Below are 10,145 nucleotides of genomic sequence, written 5' to 3'. Positions count from 1 at the left end.
GTTTTAAAACTTGTTCCAAGGTCAAATAAATGCCACCAATGCAATACACTAGCTATGGTATGAATTACATATTGGCTTATAGAGAGAGAACTATTCTAGGTGCCAAAGTAAAAGTGGGGTTGAGATTACTCACTAGGGTCTATAGAATATATATACCTTCCAACAGATCAACAACCCTAAGCACACAGCCAAGACAACGCAGGAATGGCTTTGGGACAAGTCTCAATGTGCTTGAGTGGCCCAGCCAGAGCCCGGACTTGAACCTGATCAAATATCTCTGGAGAGACCTAAAAATAGCTGCACAATGATGCTCCCCATCCAAACTGACAGAGCTTGAGAGGATGTGCAGAGAATGGGAGAAACCCCCCAAATACAAATGTGCCAAGATTGTAGTGTCATACCCAAGAAGACTCAAGGCTGTAATCGATGCCAAAGGTGCTTCAACAAAGTACTTAGTAAAGGGTCTGAATACGTATGTAAATGTGATATTTCCGTTTTTTTGTTTGTTGCTAAAATGTCTTAAAACCTGTTTTTGCTTTGTCATTACGGGATATTGTGTGTAGATTGATGAGGGGGAAAAAACTATTTTATCAATTTTAGAATAAGGCTGTAACGTAACAAAATGTGGAAAAAGTCTAGGGGTCTGAATACTTTCCGAATGCACTGTATAGGCCTACAGTTTATTGAATTGGGAACAACAGAAAGGGTGGAGTAGAAAGTGTAGCTGGGCATTTAAACCTCAGTCCCCCATGAAATAATATAGATTCTACGGACCCTACTGGGTGTTCCCAACCCAACTTTTACCTCGGCACATAAAATAGTTCTCTCTCTATTAGTCAATATTCAATTTATAGGCTGACAGTGTTGCATTGGAACAAATGGAATGGGTGGAGTAGAAAGTGTTGCTATGTTTTCCATTTACAATGATTCACATTGTGGCCAATGGAATTGGTGGCATTAAAGACCAGCAACACTCCATTATTCAGAGCCCCATGATATATACACTGCTCAAAAAAATAAAGGGAACACTTAAACAACACAATGTAACTCCAAGTCAATCACACTTCTGTGAAATCAAACTGTCCACTTAGGAAGCAACACTGATTGACAATAAATTTCACATGCTGTTGTGCAAATGGAATTTATAGGCAATTAGCAAGACACACCCAATAAAGGAGTGGTTCTGCAGGTGGTGACCACAGACCACTTCTCAGTTCCTATGCTTCCTGGCTGATGTTTTGGTCACTTTTGAATGCTGGCGGTGGTAGCTAGTGGTAGCATGAGACGGAGTCTACAACCCACACAAGTGGCTCAGGTAGTGCAGCTCATCCAGGATGGCACATCAATGCGAGCTGTGGCAAGAAGGTTTGCTGTGTCTGTCAGCGTAGTGTCCAGAGCATGGAGGCGCTACCAGGAGACAGACAAGTACATCAGGAGACGTGGAGGAGGCCGTAGGAGGGCAACAACCCAGCAGCAGGACCGCTACCTCCGCCTTTGTGCAAGGAGAAGCACTGCCAGAGCCCTGCAAAATGACCTCCAGCAGGCCACAAATGTGCATGTGTCTGCTCAAACGGTCAGAAACAGACTCCATGAGGGTGGTATGAGGGCCCGACGTCCACAGGTGGGGGTCGGAAATACTCCTCAGTACTCCTCAGTTTCATCAGCTGTCTGGGTGGCTGGTCTCAGACGATGCCGCACGTTTAGTAGCCGCACGTGAAGGTGTCGGATGTGGAGGTCCTGGGCTGGCGTGGTAATACGTAGTCTGCTCTGTAAAAAGCTTTTTGTGTGTAAGGAACATTTATGGGATCTTTATTTTAGCTCATGAAATATGGGACCACCATTTTACATGTTGCGTTTATATATTTTTTTCAGTACAGATTCTACAGACCTTACTGCAGGGCTCTCCAACTCTGTTCCTGGAGAGCTACAGTTCTGTAGGTTTTTACTCCAACCCTAATCTAGCACACCTGATTCTAATAATTAGCTGGTTGATAAGCTGAATCAGTTTAGTTACAACTGGGGTTGGAGTGAAAACCTACAGAAGGGTAGCTTTCCAGGGACAGGGTTGGAGAGTCCTACTGAGTATTCCCAATCCCACTTTTACGTCGTATTTATACGGCACATTTCAGACATGGAATGCAACACAATGTGCTTCACAGGGGAAAAAAACAAGTACAAACTGAAATATTACACAGCAAACATGAGGATAAAAAACTAAAGAATAACAAAAACTGAATGACTAAAAAGCACCATAAGGAAAAACAAAGCTAAAAAGGTGTGCTTTAAGATCTTAAATATGTCCAAAGTTTCAGCCCCCTTCAGGTTCACAGGGAGGCTATTTCAGAGGCTTCTACTTATCTAAAAACCAATAGAAGTATCTTAAAATGCACAGGCAGCCAGTGAAAACCTTCAAACTGATAACGTTGACAAGGGGTAACATACTGTATATAAACTGAACAGTACCGGAACCAAAATCAAATCTTGTGTAACGCTACATGTGATATGTATTTTCTGAGTTATGTTCACCAAGAGTGACAAAAACTCTCCACTGGTTAAATAGGTCCTAAACTAATTTAGAATTGGAGTGGAGAGGCCAACCCACCTCTCCAGTCTGTCCAGAAGGACATCATGGTCAACAGTGTCGAACACAGCACTTAAATCCAAGAGTACAAGGACAGAGAGCTGTTTGGCATCTGTGTTGGCTGTAAGATCATTTACCACTTTAACTAAGGCTGTCTCTGTGCTGTGGTGGGCATAAAAACCAGTTTGGAATAAAAAAAAATAAAAATACAATTGGCACTTAAAACAATAATTTAGCTGTTTGAAAACCAAATTCTCCAGAATTTTGGTTAAGAATGGGAGGTTGGCTGAAAATTGCTAAGAGTTTAAGAATCTAGATTACTTTTCTTCAGAAGGCGTTTCACCATAGCAGTTTTTAGTGCAGTGGGGAAAGTGCCTGTGAACAGGGAGTGATTAACAATAACCTGCACTTCTTCAGATATGCAATTAAAAACTGTTTTGAAGGTGGTGGGGATAGGATCGAGAAGGCAGGTAGAAGGCTTCAGTTGGGGTATCACTTTCGTGAGCATGTCTGTGTCAACAAGGGAAAATAAATCCATAGTGCCTTAGCGTGGTAGGCTAAGGAACATATCAAAACTTCTCATCAGATCTTGCTTGACTGATACCCAGCCTAATGTTTGTTATCTGATCTCTGAAATATCCCACAAACTCATCACATTTAGATGTGAAGGAACGTTTTTGGGGTAGGATTTATCAGGCCATCAATGGTCGAGAAGAGCACTCTTAAATTATTCTGATTATTAGAAAAATGAGCCTGTCTGGCATTTCTAATTGCCTTGTGTCGTGGAAAATTGCAAGATTATGTTATAGTTCTTGTGAGATTATATTAGAATCTTTGTATTGCATTAGAATGTTTTATTCGACAGAATAGAGGATTCTGTCAACTATTGCGTGTGTGTGTTCCACTGAGGATGGGCCTCTATGAGATAGCACTGACAGAGGAGATTTACGATGTCTTTGGGTAATAAAGCCTAAAGAGCATTCCAGATAGTAAAGCTAATGTTTTTGTACTATGAAGTACCAGGAACGAGATTAGAACCTAGTTTTAGAGACCAAACTGAGCGATAATTTATAGCGAATGCAATCTGGCTAAGGGATACTCCTTTCTCAAGTAAAAGGCGCTTTGTGAAGAGTTCCTAAGATCTGTGGTTCATCATGTAAGTTGAGAGGGGTGTATCTTGGCTATAAAATATCTTTGTATTCTACTGTAGGGACTCTCAGAATTCATTATAGACACTGAATTGATCTGAGAGTCAAAGGGCTATTGTAAAGCTAATATTATTAAATATGAAGTGTAAGTATAACTCTGACTGGTGTGTGGTTTGTAACTCTCCTCAAAAAGGAAATTGCCAGTCAAAAGTTTGGACACAACTACTCATTTAAGGGTTTTTCTTTATTTTACTATTTTCAACATTGTAGAATAATAGTGAAGACATCAAAACCATAAAATAACACATATGGAATCATGTAGTAACCAAAAAAGTGTTCAAAAAATATGTTATTTTTATTTGTTTGATACTTCAAAGTAGCCACCCTTTGCCTTGATGACAGCTTTGCGCACTCTTGGCATTCTCTCAACCAGCTTCACCTGGAATGCATTTGCAACAGTCTTGAAGGAGTTCCCACATCTGCTGAGCACTTGTTGGCTGCTTTTCCTTCACTCTGCGGTCCAACTCATTCCAAACTATCTCAATTGGGTTGAGGTCGGGTGATTGTGGAGAACAGGTCATCTGATGCCGCACTCCATCACTCTCCTTCTTGGTCAAATACCCTTCACACAACCTGGAGGTGTGTTGGGTCCATGTCCTGTTGAAAAACATATTATAGTTCCACTGAACCCAAACCAGATGGGATGGCGTATTGCTGCAGAATGCTGTGGTCGCCATTCGGGTTAAGTGTGCCTTGAATTCTAAATAAATCAGTGTCACCAGCAAAGCACCCCCACACCTCCTCCATGCTTCACGGTGCTTCATGCTTCACGGTGGGAACCACAGATGCGGAGATCATCCGCTCACCTATTCTGCATCTCACAAAGACACAGCGGTTGGAAACAAAAAATCTCAAATTTGGACTCATCTGACCAAAGGACAGATTTCCACCGGTCTAATGTCCATTGCTCTTGTTTCTTGGCCCAAGCTAGTCTCTTATTATTATTGATGTCCTTTAGTGTTTTTTGTTGTTGCAGCAATTCAACCATGAAGGCCTGATAAACAGTTGATGTTGAGATGTGTCTGTTACTTGAACTCTGTGAAGCATTTATTTGGCCTACAATTTCTGAGGCTGGTAACTAATGCAGCAGAGGTAACTCAGCGTCTTCCTTTCTTGTGGCGGTCCTCATGAGAGACAGTTTCATCATAGCTCTTGATGGTTTTTGTAACTGCACTTGAAGAAACGTTCAAAGTTCTTGAAATTTTCCCGGATTGACTGACCTTCATGTCTTAAAGTGATGATGGACTGTCATTTCTCTTTGCTTATTTGAGCTGTTCTTGCCATAATATGTACTTAGTCTTTTACCAAATAGGGCTATTTTCTGTATACCACCTCTACCTTGTCACAATACAACTGATTGGCTCAAATGCATTAAGGAAAGAAATTCCACAAATGAACTTTTAACAAGGCACACCTGTTAATTGAAATGCATTCCAAGTGACTAACTCATGAAGCTAGTTGAGAGAATGCCAAGTGTGTGCAAAGCTGTCATCAAGGCAAAGGGTGGCTACTTTGAAGAAACTCAAATATAAAACATATTTTGATTTGTTTAACACTGCTTTGGTTACTTCATGATTCCATATGTGCTATTTAATAGTTTTGATGTCTTCACTATTATTCTACAATGTAGAAAATAATAAAAATAAAGAAAAACCCTGGAATGAATAGGTGTGTCCAAACTCTTGACTGGTACAGTATGACAAGTTCTCTCTCATAATATCATAATAGACCTGCAACTTTGACTTTCTCCACTTCCGCTATGGGAAACAGGTTAGTAAAAAACACAGTGGTGATCAGATAAAGCAACATCAACAATAGAGGATATGTCAATAGAAAGCCCCATGGTAATAACCAGGTCCAGAGTATGGCTGTGGTTATGGATGGGCCCAGTAGAAAGCCCCTTGGTAATAACCAGGTCCAGAGTATGGCTGTGGTTATGGATGGGCCCAGTAGAAAGCCCCTTGGTAATAACCAGGTCCAGAGTATGGCTGTGGTTATGGGTGGGCCCAGTAGAAAGCCCCATGGTAATAACCAGGTCCAGAGTATGGCCACGGTTATGGGTGGGCCCAGTAACATGTTGAATAAAGTAAATAGAGGCTGTCCCCCCCCACCCATTTTTCCTTTTCTGATAGAGTATGAAAAGCTGTACTCATTACTGACCTCAGTAATGAGGTCATTCACGAGAAAGGTTATACTAGTGATTGCTCTAACATTTTAAAATGCCATATTCAATAACTGTGGACCACTCTGTCCCTGGGGCATCTGCCTTGAGGTAACCAATGGAATAACAACCAAATTAATAACATTACACCCACCTTTTCTGACAGTCTACAATCTCTCAGAATGGTAGATCACAGTTTGTATAAAAACCCACTAGAAGACAGAGTTAAAAGGAACATAAATTAGGTTAGTCAATATATATATTTTAAACGTAACCTTTATTTAACTAGGCAAGTCAGTTAAGAACAAATTCTTATTTATATTGACGGCCTACACCGGTCAAACCCGGACGACACTGGGCCAAATGTGCGCCGCCCTGTGACTCCCAATCACGGCCAGTTGTGATACAGCCTGGATTCACACCAGGATGTCTGTAGTGATGCCTCTAGCACAGATGCAGTGCCTTAGACCGCTGTGCCACTCAGGAGCCATCGTGCCATTTCTACAGGAGTTAAAATGGTTTCCAAGTCCTCTTGCTTATTCTAACAGGGAGAACTGGAGCACCACCAGACCCTATCCGTCAGTCTCTAAAACAGTGTGCAATGGTGCTGGAAAATAACCCTGGAAAACATTGAATAGTTCTCTCTATAAACCAATATGTAATTCATAGGCCTAGTGTATTGCATTGGGACCAATGGAATGGGGTGGAGTAGAAAGTGTTGCTGGATATTTAGACCCGAGTCCCCCATGAAATAACACTGTATATACAGTGCATTCAGAAAGTATTCAGACCGCTTCACTTTTCCCACATTTTGTTATGTTACAGCCTTTTTCTAAAATTGATTTAAAAAAAAATCCCCCTCATCAATCTACACATAATGACAAACTATTCAGACCCTTTACTCAGTACATTGTTGAAGCACACCTTTGGCAGCAATTACAGCATCAAGTCTTCTTGGGTGTGATGCTACAAGCTTGGCAGACCTGTATTTGGGGAGTTTCTCCCATTTTTCTCAAACTCTGTCAGGTTGGATGGGGAGCGTCGCTGCGTAGCTATTTTCAGGTTTCTCCAGAGATGTTTGATTGGGATCAAGTCCGGGCTCTGGCTGGGCCACTCAAGGACATTCAGACTTGTTCCGTAACCACTCCTGCGTTGTATTGGCTGTGTGCTTAGCTTCATTGTCTGTTGGAAGGTGCCTCTTTGCTCCAGTCTGAGGTCCTGAGTGCTCTGGAGCAGGTTTTCATCAAGGATCTCTCTCTGTACTTTGCTCCGTTCATCTTTCCCTCGATCCTGACTAGTCTCAGTCCCTGCCTCTGGAAAAACATCCCCACAGCATGATGCTGCCAACTCCATACCACAGCCAAACCCGGACGACGCTGGGCCAATTGTGCACCGCCCTATGGGACTCCCAATCACGGCTGGATGTGATACAACCTGGATTCAAACCAGGGAATGTAGTGACGCCTGTTGCACTGAGATGCAGTGCCTTAGACCGCTGCACCACTTGGGAGCCCAACAATCTGAGACAAGACGGGCCTTCTATGCCATCAAAAGGAACAAAACTCAACCTCCCAATTAGGATCTGGCTAAAAATACATAAATTAGTTATCAAACCCATTGCCCTCCATGGTTGTGAGGTCTGGGGTCCACTCACCAACCAATAATTCACAAAATAGGCCAAACACCCAATTGAGACTTTCTGCAAAAATATACTTTGTGTACAACGCAAAACCCCAAACAATACATGCAGAGCAGAAGTAGGATTATACCGCTAGTTATCAAAATCCAGAAAAGAGACGTTCCATTTCCACAACCACTTAAAAGGAAGTGATGCCCACACGTTCCACCACAAAGCCCTCACCTACAGAGAGATTAACCTAGAGAAGAGTCTCCCCAGCCAGCTGGTTCTGGGGCTCTGTTCACAAACAGACCACCAGGACAGAAACACATTTAGGGGCCTGCCGAGTGGCGCAGCGGTCTAAGGCAATGCATCGGGATGTCCTTGTCCCATCGCGCTCCAGCGACACCTGTGGCGGGCCGGGCGCATGCACGCTGACACGGTCACCAGTTGTACGGTATTTCCTCCAGCACATTGGTACGGCTGGCTTCTGGGTTAAGCAAGCAGTGTGTCAAGAAGCAGTACGGCTTTGTAGGGTCGTGTTGCTGAGGACGCATGGCTCGAGACCTTCACCTCTCCTGAGTCCGTATGGAAGTTGCAGTGAAGGGACAAGACTAACTACCAATTGAATATCATGAAATAGGGGAGAAAAAGGGCTACAAAAAAATATACATTTTGAAAAACACATTTTAATCCCAAAAAATAAATAAAAACATTTATACCCAACCAAATTATGAGAAAGCAAAAAGATAACTGGAAAGAATCATCCAAGAAACAGAGCAAATTGGAACACTATCTGGCTCTTAATTAAGGGATTAGCCCCCTTTTTTCAATTTTTGCCTAAAATGACATACCCAAATCTAACTGCCTATAGCTCAGGCCCTGAAGCAAGGATATGCATATTCTTGGTACCATTTGAAAGGAAACACTTTGAAGTATATGTAAATGTGAAAGGAATGTAGTAGAATATACACAATAGATCTGGTAAAATATATATATTTTTTTAATTAAACGTTCTTTTGTATTTTCTTGTACCATCTTTGAAATGTAAGAGAAAGGCCATAATGTATTATTCCAGCCAAGGTGCAATTTAGATTCTGGCCACTAGATGGCATCAGTGAATGTGCAAAGGTTTAGACTGATCCAATGAACCATTGTATTTATGTTCAAATTTTGTATCATGACTTCCCAAATATGTCTAATTTGTTTATTAATAACTTTTCATGTTCAAAATTGTGCACTCTCCTCAAACAATAGCATGGTATTCTTTAACTGTAATAGCTACTGTAAATTGAACAGTGGAGTTAGATTAACAAGAATTTAAGCTTTCTGCCAATATCAGATATGTCTTGGGAAATATTCTTGTTACTTACAACCTCATGCTAATCGCATTAGCCTACGTTAGCTCAACAGTCCCGTGGAAGGGACACCGATCCCGAAGTAGTTTTAACAGAGTACACAGTGCCAGAACACCCAAAATGAAGAAAATCCTTGACTATGCCAACTCCGTGAGCATGGCCTTGCTATTGAGAGGCCGCCATAGGCAGACCTGGCTCTCAAGAGAAGACCGGCTATGTGCCCACTGCCCACAAAATGAGGTGGAAACTGAGCTGCACTTCCTAACCGCCTGCCAAATGGATGACCACATTAGACATATTTCCCACAGACCCACAAAGAATTTGAAAACAAATCAAACATTGATAAACTCCCATATCTGTTAGGCAAAATACCAGTGTGCAATCACAGCAGCAAGATTTGTGGCCTGCTGCCATGAGAAAAGGGCAAGCAGTGGAGCACAAACATTGTAAATACAACCTATTTTTATCTGTTTATTTTCCCTTTCATACTTCAACTACTTTCACATTGTTACAACACTTTACATAGCCAATAATATATCATATGAAATGGCTATTCTTTTAAAACTTTTGTGCGTGTAATGTTTACTTAAGTTTCTCATGTTTATTTCCCTTTTGTTTATTGTCTATTCCATTTGCTTTGGCAATGTAAACATGCTTCCCATGCCAATAAAGCCATTTGAATTGAGAGAGAAATTGAGATCAAGTCAATTGAAAAACTATAACACTAGTTCAACAATTCAAGTAGGTTTATTTCAGTAGGAAAGATTGTAGGTCAATCAGGACCTAAAGTGTATTAACACCAGCTTACACACACACACACACACACACAAGTTTTTTTTCTAACCACAAGCACTGTCCAGGACATTTAACAGTTCATGTGGTAGGTCAAAATTCCTGGCCCTACACACACATTCATACACCAAATTTAGCTGAAAGCTGAAACCATGTTAAAATAAATAAAAGTGAACCAAAAGGGCAGAGTATAAAAAGGGCAGAGTGTTTATTGGTTGTCTGGATGAGACTCAGGTCACATCACTCAGTTCAGAGGTCATAGTGCAAACCTGGGCCACATGACATGGGTGGGTCCTCACCAGGGTCAGGGTACAGGTGGTAGAGGGATGGCACATGGACACACCCCACAGTTCATGGGGCATGGACAGAGCTAAGTGACGTCTTCAACACATCATAAACATCACTCTCCAACTGAGCTATATGGAGT

Source organism: Salvelinus alpinus, chromosome 16 (genome assembly GCF_045679555.1).
Source record: "Salvelinus alpinus chromosome 16, SLU_Salpinus.1, whole genome shotgun sequence".
Classification (NCBI taxonomy): domain Eukaryota; kingdom Metazoa; phylum Chordata; class Actinopteri; order Salmoniformes; family Salmonidae; genus Salvelinus; species Salvelinus alpinus.
Note: the sequence above shows the minus strand (reverse complement) of the source record.